The sequence below is a fragment of the Anguilla rostrata genome, chromosome 4 (assembly GCF_018555375.3).
Source record: "Anguilla rostrata isolate EN2019 chromosome 4, ASM1855537v3, whole genome shotgun sequence".
Lineage (NCBI taxonomy): Eukaryota > Metazoa > Chordata > Actinopteri > Anguilliformes > Anguillidae > Anguilla > Anguilla rostrata.
In genome coordinates this window covers 50,826,341-50,844,666 of record NC_057936.1, presented here as the reverse complement: position 1 = coordinate 50,844,666, position 18,326 = coordinate 50,826,341, and the positions used below count along the sequence as shown (strand labels likewise).

Here is an 18,326-nt window from a genome sequence, read left to right as displayed (position 1 = left end):
AGGAGGGAAGTGCTGCTGCTCTTAAGGAGCGGAAACATTGAGGAGGATGCAGGCCGGCCCGGCCGTGTGTGTGTGTGTGTGTGTGTGCTGTGCGTGCATGTGTGTGTGTGTGCGCGCGTGTGTGTGCGTGAGTGTGTGTGTGCGCATGTGTGTGTGCGCGTGCTCCTGCGCACACACACTGTTTCTCTACATGCGTGAAAATGTACGTGTGTGTGTGTGTGTGTGTGTATCTGTGCGTGTGCATGCTCCTGTGCATGCACACTGTGTGTTTATCTTCAGGCGTGAAAATGTACGTGTGTGTGTGTGTGTGTGTGTGTGGATGTGTGCAAGACAAGTTTATATGTTTGTACTGTGATCTGTGTGCATAAATGTGCATTTGTGTAAATACCGTGCATAGTCTGTGTCTGTTTTGTTTAACATTTTTAATCCTCATGAAAAAATGCTATTGTCTTGTGGTGTCACTAGTAGCTACAGAGAACATATGTTGTCACCAAACAAAAACAAAAATGAAATTGAGTTTTTTTTAATCTGGTAGAGAATCGGAGGCACCCTCAGCTTACTCATAGAGACACACTCGTCACAACGGCCCTGTTACTCCCCGGAGGTGGTCTTGTGTGACTCATTTGGAGTTGCTGTCCACAGAAGTAGTTGAAATGCTGTAAAATTGACGTGTCGCCGGCTTCCGCAGTGAAGTCAGGCGGTAACACGCTTCAGAGAGCCGGGGGGACGAAACTGCAGCCGAAACGCTGGCTTTCGCTGCAGAAAGGGGAAGTTTTCTTGACAGATCAGACGCGGAGCTAAAGAGTTCAATATCCCTGCAGCCTCCAGTCTGGTGGGCAGGCTGACTGGGCAAAAGAACCCTTGTGACTCAGCAAAAAAAGCTGCAAATGAACCTATCCTGAACAAGCAGAGGGGTAAGAAAGGCTCTGATTGGTGTGAGTGGTGGGATGTGCAGTCGCATTTTCACCATAGACGGATTGTGACATCCTCGCCGTTTGTTTGCCATTGAGTAGTATGCAAATGCACGAGATCTGTTCTAAACCTGCATTATGCTTCAGTTAGAAATCTGTTAAAGATTGGAGGCAAAAGATTTGTTCAGTTTCTGTCCAATTTTGATGGTTAAAAATGGCTACTTTTGTAAGTTTCAGACTAGGGGGCAAATGTTATCCAATTAAAGGATTTGCATGTAAATTCTCTTATTCTTCAAGTTGACGTTCCGTGGCGATTTAGCTGGATTTTATGCATTTATCCTGGTATAGTCTGCCGTTCCTTCAGGTCTTGGAAGAGCACCATGTTTAATCCTGGGATCAGGCAGATGAGCAGGAGTTTTTTATCCCCTCTAATTAGGCTACTTGCTGAACGTAATTAAAAAGGCGTACCTCATGCTCTTATCTAATAAGTTTGAAAACTATCCCAGGAGGCAGTGGGGCCTGGAGGCCGGGAGCGCGTGATTGAACGCCTCACCGTACCAGGTTTGATCGACATTCCTCTTTTTTTTTCTTTCTTCTTATCTTTCATCTGTTTTTTTTATTTTTATCATTTCAGTCTCAATTTGTGCTTATTAACGTCTTGAGGAAAGTTTAGTAAAAATGTTTTCAGCGTGTGCATTCGCCCTCAGCCGGTCATGAGGGGCCGTGAGCCCGGCTTAGCGTGGGAGGATTTGCGCTGCTCCTGAATTGCGTTAACGGGACGGATTACTTGTGCAACACCGCCCGGCCTCGCGCTAGCCCCTCAAACACTGTTTGATGTCGCTCTGGCGGCGAAGGGCCCGCTGTCCCGGCTGCCGACCCTCCAGACGTACGCCGGGAGGCCGAGCGTGAAGCGTTCTCGCCGCTTGAGTGCCCAGCCCCGTATGCTTCTTCATCACCGCGGCCCGCCCCCCCAAAATCTCCCCTTTGCCTCTGTGGGCTTTTCCCTTCTGTGCGGCGGGAATTCAGAATCGCACGATTACACCGGTGGTGACGCGCACGGAATGAAATGTATTTGGTCAGGCTGATTAAGGGGGAGGGGGAGGGGTGTTGACCCCTGGGACTTTCACACATGCGGAAGCCAGGGGGCGCTGTTCTGGCCGGAGCTGTGCTTCCCGTTTCAGGTGACATTGCCAGTTCCAGCCAATGCTGTTAAGCTCTTTTCAGTGGAACCTGCATTTTATTCACGTCTTGGAAGTTGTGGAGTTTGTTTTCAATTTGTTCTTCATTCTTTTGGAATGGTAGCCTAAATCTCAGAAGAAATGGATTTTTTGGACAGCGATGTCAGCATACTGAATAAATAGTGAAAGTTTAGGCCTTCCATATTGTTGGATGTAGTGTAGACATTACAGCTGTCTTGTTTGGACTTTCTTGTAGGCCTGAGGCTAGCAGTTTTTCCTTTTTCTGATAAAGTTTGTCTTTACATATTCTCCCACAGCCTTGAAGTCCACGTGGAGAATCAGACATGGCTGTTTTTAAATGGGGTATAAAGGTGTCTAGATGCAGTCTCCTTACAAAAGAGAGTCTGTCCCTACAACACGACCTTGTCATTTAAAATGTATGTCAGTTTGACCTACAGCATGTCAGGTCTCCAAGAATCAAGGACTACCAATGAATACAATATGTTAATACAGTTTTTCTCAAAACCACAGGGCAGTTCAAGTGCTACTAGAAATGCAAAATGAAATTTCTTTCTTATAAAACAGGTGGTATTACATTTAGAGAAAGTTCATGGGGAAGTGGTCTGTATTTTAGTGCAGGTTTTACTTTAGTGTGAGTAGTTTTACTGACTCACACCTGTTAGTTTTAGTGAGTGTACTTTGACTTTTGACATGGGCTTCAAGGCTCTCCGCAACCACACAAACAGATTTTGACCCGTCCACATTTTACAGAAATACCACCAAAATGTATTTAGTAGAAGTGAAGTGTAGGGCTTTTTGAAGTGAATTTACTCTCATTAAAAAGGGATGGTTGGAGAATTTGCTGGTGACCTGTAACGTTTTTACCAACTTCAGCCTTCTTATCCTCACTACAGTTAGTGTGGATCTTTTAAGGCATTTTATCTACACACTTCAGTTTTTGAACTAAACAGAAAGTGAAAGTAAATTTTAAAGAATGTCATATTTGCAATACTCTCCGTGGTTTAGCCTAGTCGTAATGGTGAATTTTTAATTAACTTTTACCATAGAATATGAAGATGTACTCAAGATAAGAGGTTAGGCTGTCACATTTTATGAAATAATGCAAAATGTTTTAGTAGAAAGATGATAGTCTAGGGCTTTTTGCAGTGAATTTATCTCATTAAAAAGAATGGTTTGGATCTGCTGCCGTGACCTGTAATGGTTTTACCAACTTTCAGCCAATCTTTTCCTCACTACAGGTTAGTGTGGATCTTTAAGGCATTTATCTACACACTTCAGTTTTTGAACTAAACAGAAAGTGAAAGTAAATTTTAAAGAATGTCATATTTGCAATACTCTCCGTGGTTTAGCCTAGTCGTAATGGTGAATTTTTAATTAACTTTTACCATAGAATATGAAGATGTACTCAAGATAAGAGGTTAGGCTATGTCAAAAGCAGCCTTTTATGTGTCAATTAATAGGTCTGAAAATGGTGTACGACGGGAGAAAAATGAGAACAGAACAGTGATTTAGTCTCAGGAAGACCACCAGTTAATTTGCTTTAGTTAATTTGCGGATACCATATAAAATCGTACACATGGTTTTTGTCTGATGCTCGTCGACCTCTTGAGTAATGGTTATTCACCACCATCATGTGATCAGAGCTACAAGCTCACCTTTTCCGCACCCTAAACTGGATTTACCTGTTATGCAGTACATTTGAAATGTGCATTTCTTCAGGCCTTGGCATTAAACCTGACAATATAAAATGTTTTTATCATAAACGAAGGCCTCGTGGCTTTGGCGGTGTTCAGTATTTACATGTCAGTGCTGAAAGGCTTTAACAGGGCGTTTTTAACGGCAGTCGCGAGCGCTCGCGCTTCCTCTGACATCACTTCCACCGCTGCGGCAGCTGCTGCCGTGTCCCCCGCGCCCTGGGGGAGCCACAGAGGGTGGGGTGGGGTGGGGTGAGCTCTGCTCCAGCTGCGCGACGAGAGCCAGAGAGCGAGCGGGCCGACCGACCGAGCGGGCCGGGCGAGCAGGTGTCACCGCGAAGCAGCCGCCCGAGCGTCGGCTTGGTTTCGCTCCGGTAGTCAATCCGGTGGTCTTGAGAGCGGAGGCTCCTCGGCCTGCGCGGAGCTGCTCAGCTGCTGCCCTCAGCTCCGACCCCTCTGGCCTCCTGGCAGACAGGTGCGCCGGGATTCAGGAAACACACCCGGTATCGGAGGCCAAGATGGCCGCCCTTCACAAACGGTCCTCTTTGCGGGAAACGCAGGCACATGCCGCTGACAGTCATTTCCGAAACCAAACAAAAAGAGAATTCTCACGCCCGCCACCTCCCACAATTTGTGTGGAACGCGTAGTAAATCGAGCGCGAGTACAAAGAATTTTTCTGAGTTGCGCTTTTTCATAAACAGAATTTCGCTTAAGGGGGTTTTCGTAGAAATGAAAGTACAAAGCGGCGTTTTGAGTCAGGTAATATTCAGCCTGCTCTCTGAAAGCCCTGGCGTGTGTTGCCGAAGCGCTGCTTGGATGTAGGTGTTCTGTCACATCATGGCTACGTTTTCATTAGCGCGATAAGCAGCGCCGCCGAAGCGCGACTGCATTTTTATTTTCCTTTTTTTTTTTCCGTGATCGGTGATCTGACTTTTATATAGCCTGTATATAGATGATGAAACCATTCAAAAGAAGGTAAATGATAAAAGTCAGATAACAAGGAGGGGGGGAGGGAAACAAAGAAACACAGGAACTGAAGCCAGCCGGGGTCTTGGGCCTTGAGGAACGCGCCGTAACGCTGAGGGTCTCCTCTCTCCGACAGAGCGCAGCGGACGATGCCCGAAGAGAGCCGCCTGTTCCCCCGCAGCCGACATGCCTTAGGGGTGCTTCTGGACTAACGCCAAGGTGAGCTGCTCCTCCGCGTTCGCTCCGCTCCCTTCCTCCCCGCGCTCCTCCGGCAGCATCGCCGTGGCGATGTGTTGTGCAACAGTTTCCCAAACTCTTCCCCCCCCCCACCCTGGGCACAGGGTCCGGGGAGGGCCAGGTGGGCCGTGGGGGCCTGGCTCACACCACACCGTGCTTCTCAGTCCGGCCGGCACTATTGTTTTTCCACACATTACTGACATGACCTTTTACGTTCAGTTCCGGTAGTTTGATACTTATAAACACTGCGACCGAGTCTGTTTTACTTCTTTTTTTTTTTTTTGTGATTGAGCCAATTCGAGGAAAGTTTTTGTGTAATTTTGCTACATGATACAACTGGAAATACGTTTTAATGTAAGCTTGCACAGTTGTAATAAGTAAAAGTGTTCTTATATGGGATTTGGTCATTCTAGAACTTTATGTCTGAAAATTATGGTATCTGACTGCTGTAATTTTAAGCTCTCATCTACCATAGATTTTCATTAATTTGTTCAAGATCTCAACATGGAATTACTGCCTATTTGTCTAATGTTAGATGTGTTTGCAAGTATTCTTAATTAGCCTCATACATTGAAAGTTTGCCATAGGAACCGATTGATCGCCTGGTCATTTAAATGGGAAAAAGCGGTCCTCTGCAGAGAACTGTGTGTTGAATGAAGGTCTTACTTGATGTGGTTTACGTGGGAGGTCTGACATCACAGCCTTGTGGCATCTCACTAGAAAAAGATGAAAGGGGAATCTTTTTTCTTTAGAACAGGTGCGGATATCCGTGAATCTTTATCACAATGATTTTTTTCCCATTTTTTTTGCTGGTGCAAAAATGAGCGTTGGTTAACTAATTTGAAAAGTGGCATTTTTCTGATTTGAAACATGACATTTTTAAAAGGGGAACCAAGGAAGCCAAGATAACTGCCTTTTATCACCTGGTATCACGAAGAGTAGAAGTAAAGGGTAAACCCCTAGAGTGAGGTTTGTGAACAGAAACCTGTGTGCGCGTGTGTCTTTGTCTGAGTGTGCGCTACGCTACAACTGTTGCTATGAGGCAGCCTATTGTTGCCTCTGTGCCATGTGACAAAAGCGCAAGCCATTATCTTGGTTAAAAGGAAGCCACCTTTCTGAGCTAAGCGTCAGAAGCTAGAGGAATTTTCGAGTGCTCTGGTATGCTGGATTTTCCGGGGGGGGTGGTGGTTGGGCGGCCAGGGGAGGTGGGGGGGTTGTTGGGGGTGGGTGGGGGGTTTGGGGGGGGGAGGTGTGCGGGTTGTTTGGTTCTATCTCATCAGCAGCTCAAAAAGGATTTACATTGGTAGTTTGTCAGCTGTCATTAGGAGCAGATGACAGAGGAGATAAGCCGCGGTTTGCGCACGTCCTCTCCTGGCGTGCGCTGCAGTTCACACCTCCTCCGTGCGCTCCCCACCTTTCTGACGCGGCGCGCTCCCTCCCTCCCAACCGCGGACTGGGCGGGGACCCCAGGAAGCGGTCGCAGAGGAGCGTGCTCACAAAACGCTCAGCGGAAAACAGAATGCCTCTTTCTTTACACCGTGGAGGAGCTCCCCTTGGTTTTTGGGCGGCAGTGTAGTGTAATGCGTAAAGAGTTGGTCTTGTGACCTAAAGGTTGCAGGTTCGAGTCCCCGCTAGGACACTGCCATTGTACCCCTGAGCGAGGTACTTAACCTGCATTGCTTCGGTATATATCCAGCTGTATAAATGGATGCAATGCTATGTAAATAGCAAACAGTAAGTCGCTCTGGATAAGCGCGTCTGCTAAATGCCTGTAATGTAATGTGATGCTTTGGCTCCTTGTTGGCTTTGTGCAGGGTGCCTCGGAAGGTTCACCGGGCTCTGCGCTTGTGGAGCTGAAGGCCACGGAGTCGGCCGCGATGACGCACGCATTCCTGAAGAGCAGGGTGCAGTTCCCCCTTTCCGCCTGCTCCCCGGCCCTCGGCGCTGTGGAGCCGGCTGTCTTTAAAGGGCCCGTGACGGGGCAGGGGCAGGGGCGGGGCTTCCCTGCAGCCTGGGGCTTAGCGCCGAGGTTCCTCTCAGTGCCGGGTGGCAGCCTGGCCCTGCTTGTTGCTTCAGAGCGGGCCCAAAGCCTGGTTTTCTGGTTTAAAATATAACCGTGTCAGACTGAGGTCGCGGCCCCCACATCGAATAGCGGGCTTATAGTATGGGGTCGTGTGGTTGAAGCAGTTTGCTTTTCCTCCTTTGATTTTGTTTAAAAAAAAAACAAATGTTTTGTGACTGTGAAATGGGAAACGCAGGTCCTGATAACGTAATGAAGCTCGGTGCCGTACCGGTTGGACATGTTATGAATGTGCGTCTCTGCCGTGATGCAACTGAAGGATTTTCAGTGAAAGCGCTGCCGAGCTGTGATCTATAGGCTGGCAGAACGGGTGCAGTTTGTCACAGGTTGAGTTCAGCCCACAAACATTTCGTTAAGGTCGGAAGCGTTCAGGCGCCCGAGTGCTACCGCGTTTCGTCGAGGGTGTTCAGGCGGCGCTCGTTGCAGGTGGAATCGCGTCGACTGGGAACTGCGCATTCCGTGCTGCTTCTCCATTTGTTATGGCTATTGGTTGTTTAAGCCTTGTGCAGTTTGTCCCTCAGACCACACAGAAAAATGGCCGTGTAGCCTTCAGGAGCAAAACGAGGTTCACACAGATCCCCAGCACGAGTTCGGATAGCGGGTCTGTTTTGTGCATCAGAAACCCTGCTTCGTTTCTCTGGGACTCCCGTAGCGCGGGCTGCCCGGATGTAGCGTCTCTGCGTTTCGGTGGGTGAGACTGAAACGCACGGTGCATTATCTCTGGGTATATGAACTCAGACTGTAGCCTCTGTGACTCTGTGCTGCGGTTCACTGTGGGATCCATGGAAAATGCTTTGGTGTCTTGCTGAAATGCGCATTTGAATTTACATTAACCGATTGAAACATTAAAATTGTGCAGAGTAGCCAGCTCAAATAAATAAATAAATAAATAAAAATAATATATATATTTAAATCTTGTTCAGTTTGTTGTGCTATTATTACGGATGCTTGGAAATAGTGCTGAGAACAAGTTCCTTTTGTCGTACACACACACACACACACACACACACACACACACTCCCTGCAGCTGAGTATGAGAGCAGGAGAGCGGTATGGATGCGCACACTGTCTGTGTTTGATCCTGACTTTCTCACTGCTCGTTATGGAGTGCTTAGACCGACAGGGCTGGAACATTTCGCTCGGTTATTGAAACTGTTGTTTTTTCAGGTGGCTGCCGGTAATGAATGCACTTGGGGTTTTTTACTGTTCATTTGCATTGAAAGCCTGATGGTTAAAGTGAGACATTCTCCACGGGGCTCAAACTGCACTCTCGCTGCTTAGCAAACAGCGGAGGATCACAGGCGGCGCATTCCAGCACGTCCGCGTCACAAACATTTAGGGAATTAGACAAACGGGGGGAAAGCGGCGTCTGGTCTCCTTCGGTAAGGAAGAGGACGCAGCGCCAGGGAAGTTCTGCGGTGCTGCGCGCGTTAGTGAGCGAATTGACTTTTTGGAGACTTGAGAGTTCGGAGAGTTTTGCCAGAAACCTGTCGTCCGAGGGCCGGTCCAGGAGCCCGAGACTTCCACAGTCGTCCCCGCGTGCGGTTCCCCAGCACAAAAGGCTGCTCGGGGGTGCGGGCCCAAGGCCTTTGTGGTGGGCTCTTTTGTTCAGGACCGTGGCTGGCGGTGCATTTCACATGGGCCCGGCGCTTTGTGAAAGGCCGCTCTGGCCTTTAATGGCAGCGGAGAGCATATGGAAGGGGAGGCTGTGTAATATGGCTAAGGCTGGAAGGGCCCCCCCTGATTCAATTTAACCCGGAGAGCCGGGCCCTGATAATGGGCGTCTCCAGTGTGCTCACTTATCGCCTCGTGGCATCGAGGGTTTCCAGTCCGTAGCCGTAGTCAGGCTGGTTCTATACATCTCTCTGCCTGAAAAGACAGGAACAGGCTTTGGCTTTGTGTAGGTTTTAGAGTGAGAGGTTCCCCTTTTATGACGCACCGTTCTTAAAAGTCACAGCTAGTGTCTCTAGGCTGTTTGTGTAGTGTTTTCGCCTTGTGTTTTTTTTGTGTCCCATGCATACTGATTGACTCAATAGTAAGTCGTATGACTTAATAGTAAACTTGATGTGATACCAGGTTCTTTCCGCAGTCATGGTTATTCTTATGCCGTGTTCTTCAAAGGGGAAATTATAAACTTTTTATCTGAATGAATTGCTTTTTCACACAGTAAACCTTTCAGATTCATTTTGCTTTTATATCCACAGGAGTGCTATATACAGAGCGTGTATAGCCTCACAAAAACGTGCACTCTGTTTGAGAACCAGGTTTAAAAATATCTTGCTTCTAGGAAAAAAGTGAAAAAAATTCATATTTGCTGTGCACTTCATCTCTCGTGTGACCAAACTGCAGCACAAGTTCCTCATTTCTAAAGCAAATATCTGGTTAAACAAAACAAAACAAAACGTGACTGCTTTTATTTAAGCGAGAAAAATGTTGATTGCATCATGCAATGTAAGACAGGTCCCACTGAGATTATACGTCATTTGTATGCCATTTTTGGTTCTTTATTTTTCTGTGTCCCTCTTGGCAGATTGCTTCTTCCTGATTGTGAGCTTGGCTAGGTAGAAACTGATGAAAAGGCAGACTGGACTTGGCCCGATTCACACGTTTTATTTTATTAATGAGATTTACTTTTACTGTCAATCAAGTCAGACCCAACTATGTGTGAAGGAATATGTGCACAGAAATAATGACCATAAGTAAAAGTTAACTGACTGAGAAGTTGTATAAAATGCTTTTGTACTCAAACCGCAAACATGCAGCATGTCTGTGTTGGAGGTGCTGGTATGGTGTTGGTAAACTTCTCTTCGGGACCCTGGGACCTCTTCCCATTTCTTTTCTGTAATACATACAGTAAGTGGATCCCTATATCCTTATGACCGGGACTAATTAAAGCTATTTTTCAAACCTTATGAATATATATCTAATAAAAACTAGTCCTGCACATAACTAATCTGTCGTAATGAGCCAGAAACGCTTTAACGTTCTTCGTGAGTGCATTTTCAAAACGGATGTGATTTTGTTCATCGCGTAGTCGGAATACGTGTCCTGTGGCACCGTGGATGAGTTTTGGCGCTGGGGTGAATTTTATAGAAATAAATGCGTTTTTCGAGCCTCTCCGCTGGCCCCTCACGGCTTGTGCCGAGTAGCCCTGATCCGCCATTTGCAGCTTAATGTGTTTATTATACAGTTCTTCCCAGTGGCATCTCAAAGTGGCTGTCAGTTTAAAAGATTCATGAATGTGATCAGCTTTCGGTAAATGGACGTGGGCTTTCCGCTGCTGTCTGACGCTGGCACTTTAAAGCCATTACGTCCTGGTAATTGTAGAAAGAGCTCATGAACAGGAGCCCGTCTCTCTCTCTCCGCAGAGCTGCCTCGCCATCTGGGACAGTGGCTGGAGACCAGGCCTGCAGCTTGGTAGGGGAGAACACCTCCCTCTCTCTTTCTCTGTCTCTCTCTCACTCTATCATGCTCTCTCTCTCTCTCTCTGTCTCGTGGTCACTCTCGTTCTCTCTCGCTCGGTCTCTCTTGCTCTCTCGTTCTCAGGCTTGCACTCTCTTTCTTGTGCTCTCTTGCTCTTTCTCATTCCTCTTTCACTCGTTCTGCCTCCCTCGTTTTTGCTCGACCATTCATGTTCCTAAAGCAGTGATGCAGATGCACGCAGATGATATAATGAGCAAAAGCCTCCGTCCAGAAATAACAAAAACCCCAAAAAATGAGAAGTAACTGGCCTCTGTTTCTACTGTAATCACACAGCTGTTTAGCTGTAGTTTACTGTAAATGCCAGGTTTTCTGTGGTTACCTGTTTCAGTAGCAAGGCTGTGGGCCCTGAGACTGTAAATTGTGTATGTGATATGTTTCTGATAGATATTTATTAATGTTGAAACCAGAATTGTCTGCTTTTTCTGTAGAGCAGGAAAGGGAAGTAGCTCACTGTGCCCTCTGCGCCTTCTGTAGGCAGCTTGTGTGAACGTGCATGTGAACATCCCTCCTTCCCTTCCATTTTTCTTCCTCTTCCCGTCTCTGTGTTTAATCCCATCCCCCACTGGGCTCTTTCTCTTTCTGTTTTTCCTGTTCTCTCGCAGCGGACGTGGACGGAGCAGTTTTTCGCTCTGTCAGTTATCGAAGTTTAGTACCAGGTGTTTTTTTTTGGTAACATGGAGTGGCTGGAGGTTTTTTGACTGGCATTTTCTCTTGAGAATTTTTAGATATCAAATTTCCTTTTGTAGAACTTGTATTCATTGAATTTGATCCTCTGTTGTAATCGATAATATCAATTTGATAGTACAGTTTATGAGGACGGGGGAGTGGCTGCTGGAATCTTGCCGTGCCCACGCGCGTATTGTTGTGGTTTTCAGGATGTGTTTTGCTTGTAACTATTGGAAACATTTTTACTTGAAACATGGGGAGGACCAATCCTTGCTTTGAATGCCTCGAAAGTCATTACTGAAATTTGGCTACGTGGGTACGTGTGCCAGCTTGCATGCACTTGCCCAGACCCACAACAAGGGCTTATGACCAGCCCTTTTCCTTGTTCAGGAGGCTTCCGCCGCTCTGGCCAGGACATAGTTCTGTGCCACACAGATCTTCTAAAAGCTGCCTGCTCTGGCTACTCGTTCAGGAACGGCCCCGGAGTCGATTGGCACGCTCGCTGGTTGGCACGGTCGCGCCCGAGCTGTGTGTCGGCACCCCATAAACACCGTGGCGCGTCACCAGCGGCTGCCGTTTCCAGCCCACAGGATTACAGCAGTGGCAACGAGCGCTAATGGCAACAAACCCGCTTCCCCAGGGTCCCTCTGCATGGGGCCAGGAGGGGGAAGGTGGGGGGGGGGGGAGGCGCGGCAGATAAGGATCGCGGGTAGTGACTTATCAGCCCCCCCTGTGGGATCCCTGCCCTCCTGGTTGCGGAGTTTGCATTCTGATGCACCCAGACTGAGCGGCTCCTTCCATTCCACAGGAAGCGTGCTCCTGTTTCACCCCCACAGTAAACAGGAGCACGCGCATACACACGGCCTTCACACACACACACACACACGCGCACACACACACACACACACACACACACACACACCGCGGCCCTCAATGTCCATTGATTTCATCATCTTGGAAAATGTAACTTTTTAATTTTTTTTGGGTGTGAAGTAGAGAAGCGTTATTGTGTCCCTGAGCACGAGCACACCTGAATATCTGTCCGTCCCATTCCCTTTAATTAACAGAATGTCGGTGCAGTGACGTTTTTAAAGGCGCTTGGCGAAACGTTTTCTGTGGAGGGACCTCCCAGTCGGTTCCCGTTTTTCAGAGATCTCCTGATTTCAATTCGACAGAGCACCCTCTAATAAGAGACCATCACCCTCGGAGAAACGTGAGGCGGGCAGGCTCGAGCACGGAGGCTGCGCCGGGTAATTAGCTGCCAGATGATTAGCTCACGGAGGCGGGTCCGAACTGTCGTCGCTGGAGGGCGAAGACTCGCTTTGCGCGAGAGTGCGGTTTCGATGTCAAGGGGTTGACTGTTCTTAAAAATAATGCAACAGCTGAGATGTGGCTTCCCAGGCAGTGACTGAGGAGTGGACGTGGAGCAGACCTGATAATTGGCCTCACGTCTGTTCCAGCATAGCGTCTGGCGGTTTCATTACCCACTCACCCTCCAGGGCTGGTCAGCAGGGTACAATGCATTTGAGGGACAGACAGCAGAAACCACTGCTAACACTGAACTAGCTCAGCTGAGCTTTCTGCTATTTTTCACCTGTAAGTTAGATTGTTCGCTTCTCTTCTTTCATAGATTTCTTTTTTTTTTTTTTGGTTTGAAAAAGTCCTTTTTAGCATATTTTACAATCTTGAAAACACCCTTCCTGCTGCTCTTGCGCAAATGTCACATGTTCTGTCGGGAATTACTGTGCCTCTTCAGTCAGTGTGCATACTTTGCGAGCATTTACTTTGCGATTTTTAAAGGACGCGAAATATATGAGATTCTACGCTACAGCTTGACTTTAATGTCACTTTAGATGGGGAATGTGCTCAGTTGCTCGTGGAATGTATTGTTACATCGTGGTTCCATGTGGAAGTAGAAAGGCACATCCTCTGAGAATTACGTTGTGGCTAATATTGCAGAGAAAAAGATAATTCTTCAACTGTCTGTAATTTGGCTCTAGATTGATGATAAGGTTTTTTGTGAGAAGGCTGGAACTATATCTTCCCTCTTGGGAACAATTTATTTGCTTTACAAAAATCCTGTATTATCAAGCTGACATTGAAATTTCATTTGAGGAAAATCGCTGAGAAAATTAAGATCACAAATCACCAAAGAGGTATAAGGGGAAGTGCTTTTCATCTCTGAGTTGAGCTGTTCCTTGTTTTTTGTTCTGAAAGTAAATTGAGGGAAGACAGGATTAATGAACGACCAAACTGACAAAGACCAAGCAGCCTTGCCTAATTAATTTGGAGTGAATATCCAGCAGTTTAGATGCACAAATCAATTTGCAGACTAATTAATTTATGGCTCAGTTGACCTGTGAACCCTCCTCCTCTGTCCTCTGGATTTTCTTTTCCAAATTGTTCTACTTTGCAAGACATTGGACAGTACTAATTGTATTACCACTGAATTACAAGAATGGCCAGGCTTTCAAGGTAGCTTTTATGGGATACTTCATTGGTGTTAATTTATTAAAAGCATATGCCTACCGTTCACATTTAGGGCTAAGGGTTTAGCCATCTGTGCTTTTTCTAATTGAGTAATGTCATCATTTCAGGTCCTAAAATGGTCCCAGGGTTCCTGCAAGGCATTCACCACTGAAACGGTGGTGCATTTAGGCTTATGAAAGTGGTCCGGTCTTAAAATTCCTGCCGTCCATGTTACCTGAGGGATCCTGAAAACCTCTCAATGAGTGGTGTGAGAGGCCATTTGCTTGGCAACGGAAGGCGAATGCTCTTCGTACGATTCTGTGATTGAGCCACAACTCTTCATCTGCCCAAAGCTACCGGAATATTTTATTTACGGTGTCCTCTAAGTGTCTGACTGACATATTTTGAATTTATCGCTTTTCATTTTCACTGTGAAAAGCAACATGGCCTCCCTCTCTCTCCCTCTCTCTTTCATTCCTCCTCTCTTGCTGGCCAACATTTTCTTTGAGCATACTGTCCATGCTCAGCTCCCTCAGGAGCAGTCTGGGCTTTGGGGGCCTGCGTGTGGAAAGAGGTGGCCCACACAGTGCCTGCCTGGACTGTTCTCCACTCATCATCAATAATTAATAGTCCATATCATCACATCCTCTGCCTCGCTGTCTGTTCATACTCTGCTTAGAAATGGAGGCTCTGCTGGTTGGTTTACACATGGAATCAAGTCTGAAATTGAGCAGAATGATCACTGATTGGGGGGCTTCTGTTGAGGTGCAACCTGCTGTAAATGTAGATGTTTCTTCTTTTGTATTTTCAGTCTGCAGTTGAAATTGTGTTTGTTTTTGCGAGTAATGAATTTATATTCTGGTTACTCTGTGCATAAAAGGCAGGTAGCTCTAATCTCTGAGAGGCATTAAATAGCTGCCATGGAAAGGCTCAGTGTGTCACACTGCGCTTATTGCAGTGGTGCTCGCTCACAGTCCCTCATCCTGTGTTGTTAGACTGAGGGAATTATCTCACGGTTTAAATGCAGTCATATAAATGTCTTTTCCACAAGGGATCAGCGACTGAAATTACATTTAGGTTGCATCAGTGAGCCATTCGTAATTAGGGATTTATACATTGATATTGACTGCAGGACGTACCTTGGCTATCATACACCGGGTTTCTGATGAGCACTCGACATTGATGCGCATCCAGCGTCGTAAGAGAGAGAGTGGTAGTAACCTTGACCTGACCTGAAAGGAAAAGCAGCACTGAGGTTGTGGGATTCACAGGCTCCAAGGAGCTGGCCTAAATCCACAATTTCATCACACCAAAGGGCTGCTGAAATTGCACTGCCAGGTTTATTGAGCTGTGCAGAAATGGGTTTCCCCCCAGCCGAAGCCGTACTGCAGCTAGCGCTGCTTTCCCATGCCCAGCTTCCGTTAGCATGGCACGTACGCTCTGTTTTCTGCTATTACCCAAGACACTCTTTCCCCTTTTTTTTAAGTACTGTTATTATTGGAATGTGAACTACTTTAGAAATAGCTTAGTTTTGTTATGTCTACTGTACTGTATGTAGACGCTTGTTTACATTGAGACAGTTGTATTGCTGTACGTCTGGGTTGGTGATAAATGCGGACTTTTGTCAGCGATCTGAAAATCCCAGTTTTGAAGGCAAATCTCGGATCCGTTAAGCGGCCTTTTTGGGAAGGGGTAGCAGGCGCTGTCGAAAATTAAAGTGCGTTGTCGTAGCGGTGTGGCTCATTACTGGCACATTCCACTCTGGGAATTTTTAGCCTGCGGGTGAACAGTGCCCGTGCGGGTGGGGAGGGGAGTGCTCTTGACTCATGGTAAACACCAGTACACTTAATATCTCACTACTCTGCTCTTTTTCACAAGTCTGTTAAAGGCATCATGCAGTCTGCCCATTCTGGCTTCAGACCTGGAATCCTGTTCCCATTGTGTGTTAACTGCACAGGCCATGCGTTCTTTTTGGCAAGGAGAGTAGCAAAGGCTGAGCCCAGTAACCCTGCAACACTGCAAAAATGGAGTGCGGGATTTTTCGTAAAGCTGTTGTGGAACGGGCAATGTGGATGCTGTTTTCTTTTAAAATAGGTCAGGGCATTTCTCTTCACTCATTCACTCATCACTTGACACAGGAAACACGGTGATACTGTCTGACACAGCGATCAACAGCTACCCCTTACAATGATAATGTCCGTTACAGCTGCTGCTAAGGACCCCGTGGGCCAGGGGGCATGCGTCATTGGCCCTTTGACTTGTTCCCGCCTTTTTCCACCGCTGTCATAACTATGCTGTTGTGACTGTTTTTTTTTTTTTTGATTGACACTTCAAATTCATTAGCATTTACGTGCTCTGTTTAAAAAGTGTATTATACCCTGGAATAATGTATGTAATATTTTTAGGCTTTGGTGAGCTTTTATTGAACTAGCCAGCTGACTTGACAGTAATCATGTTTCTTTTCTGTGACGTCATCCTGCCTTCAAAGTGCATCCCACATTCATTGCCTTTCGAGGTTCCTTTTCAGTTAGGACGCTGTCTTCAGAGGGAGCTCACTTCTAAGGATGCAGGCAGTGAGGCAGTTACCTTCCGTTTCAGACCCAGCCATTGTGTGTGTAATCCATACTACTCAGAATACAAGGACATGGTTTTCAGATCTGTATTTTACTACTAGAGCACATTACAGTGGGTTCTCTAATAATAAGGGGGGAATATTCATTTATTGATTTACTTATATTTGGAGCAATCTGTGATGTTTAGATTTTTAGGTATTGGGAAAGTCTTTATCCTTCCTGCATTATTTATATTTCACATTTTTCCCTGCTTCACACATTTTGAAACTGTACATGTCCCCTTTCCTTTATGACAAACAGTCTTCAGCCAATCCTGCTGAAGTGAGCGGAAGCAGACACCGTTTCTTTCTCATTGAACAGCTGCCTGCTGCTTCCTGTCTGTAATTGCCATCCAATTATCTGCTCGGCGTCTTGGATTTTTACGTATCCTTTTCATTTGATCGTTTTCATTTCTGTGTTTCCGTTTATTTCTGTGATAATCCCGTGAACGTCTGCCGTTGTTTCTCGATAACAGATTTAAGCAAATGGCGTGTTGGTTTTTGACGCCTCCAGTCAGTTATAAATACACTACTCTAATGAAAGATGCAGAGTGTTGTTTCTGTGCTGTGGGAGCTAGCGCCTAACAGTCAGACATTCATCTGTTTGTCATTGAGACGTGTATGACATCAAGGTGGTTTGGTGGCTCTTATTGCAGGCGCCATTTTCTCAAGGTGACGGTGCGGGCAGCGGCAGCCAATCGGATTCAACACCTCGTAATAACTGCCTTGCATTTGCTTCATGGTTCGCTTCTCCAAAGGACTAGTGTCACAGAAACCGTAATCCCAGTATACAACACGGCTTTCCTAAGGTCATTATGACCTCCATCATGCTCCCAACCCACAGAATCGCTTGGTTCTCTTTTCTTGAAATCACGTAAAAAGCAGGCAAGAACTTTCCTCAAATGGAAAGTATACTGTACCCAATAACTGTACCCAAATGCTTCCTATAAATTGGTATCAGTCTTACACATTGCTGTGGAGGACTTTTAGACCACTCTTTCTTGCAGAACTACTTTAATTCAGACAAATTATGTTTTTGAGCATGACCTGCTCATTTCAAAGAGTCCCCATACCATCACATTACCACCATCGTGTATGTTGGTATGATGTTCTTATGCTGTATTTGCTTTTTGCCAGACCTAATGGGACCAGTGTCATCTAAAAAGTTCAGCTTTTGACTTCTCTGTCCATAGAACATTAAAAGGCTTGGGGATCATCCAGGTGCTTTTTTGCAAATAGGCAACGATGTTTCTCTTCGTTAGCAGTAGTTTCCGCATTGCTGCTCTCCCATGAATCCCATTTTTTCTCAGTTTCTTTCTTATTGCATAGTTGTGAACACTGACCATAGCTGAGGATTGGATGGTCTTCTGGGATCTTTTGTGACTTCCTGGTTGAGTTGTCGCTGCGCCCTTGGAGAAATTTTGGTAGGCTGGCCACTCCTGGGGAGATTCACTAATATTCCAAGTGTTCTCCATTTGGGGATAAAGGTTCTCACTGTGGTTTGATGCAGTCCAAGAGCCTTAGAAATGGCTTTGTAACGCTGTCTAGACTGATATGTTTCAACAGCTTTTTTTTTTTTAGAATATTATTTTGATTGTGGCATGGTGTGCTCATAGAAACTTTGGGTTGACTACTTCACTCTGGTTTAGATTCAATAGGGCTGGCTGTAGTCAAGCCTGCCAGCTGAATCTGTCAAATATATTAGGTTAATTGGCTGATTGAGTAACTAAGAGGGAAATTACTTCCTCACCTGGGTGATGTGGATGTTTGATAATGTTTTTCATGAAATGCATAATAATTTGTGTTTTCCGTTTTTTTTTTTCTAATTACATTTTGTCTAAAGATCTGAAACCATTCAGTGTGACAAATATTCAATAATAGAGGAAATCATGAAGAGGGCAAATGCTCTTTCACTGCACTGCATGTGTCTAGCCTGTACGACAGATAAGTGCATACATATTTTACTGGAACAGATTCCTTCCAGAGAGAATTAGTTAATGAAATGAATG

At 46.1% G+C, this 18,326-nt stretch overlaps 1 protein-coding gene across 9 annotated transcripts in view; it reads left to right on the top strand.

Moving 5' to 3' along the window:
• ncoa2 (nuclear receptor coactivator 2) overlaps positions 1-18,326 on the top strand; it is an 83,737-nt gene that overhangs the window by 25,878 nt on the left and 39,533 nt on the right. For 6 of the 9 annotated variants that reach the window (XM_064333052.1, XM_064333051.1, XM_064333059.1 and 3 more), the window contains exon 2: positions 4,908-4,990. The exons of 1 other annotated variant lie outside the window; for it this stretch is intronic. The gene's annotated coding sequence lies outside the window, so the exon portion shown is untranslated. Of the gene's footprint in view, positions 1-4,907; positions 4,991-10,456; positions 10,506-18,326 lie in introns of all 9 variants that reach the window. 2 more of the 9 variants (XM_064333054.1, XM_064333053.1) reach the window with 1 other exon arrangement.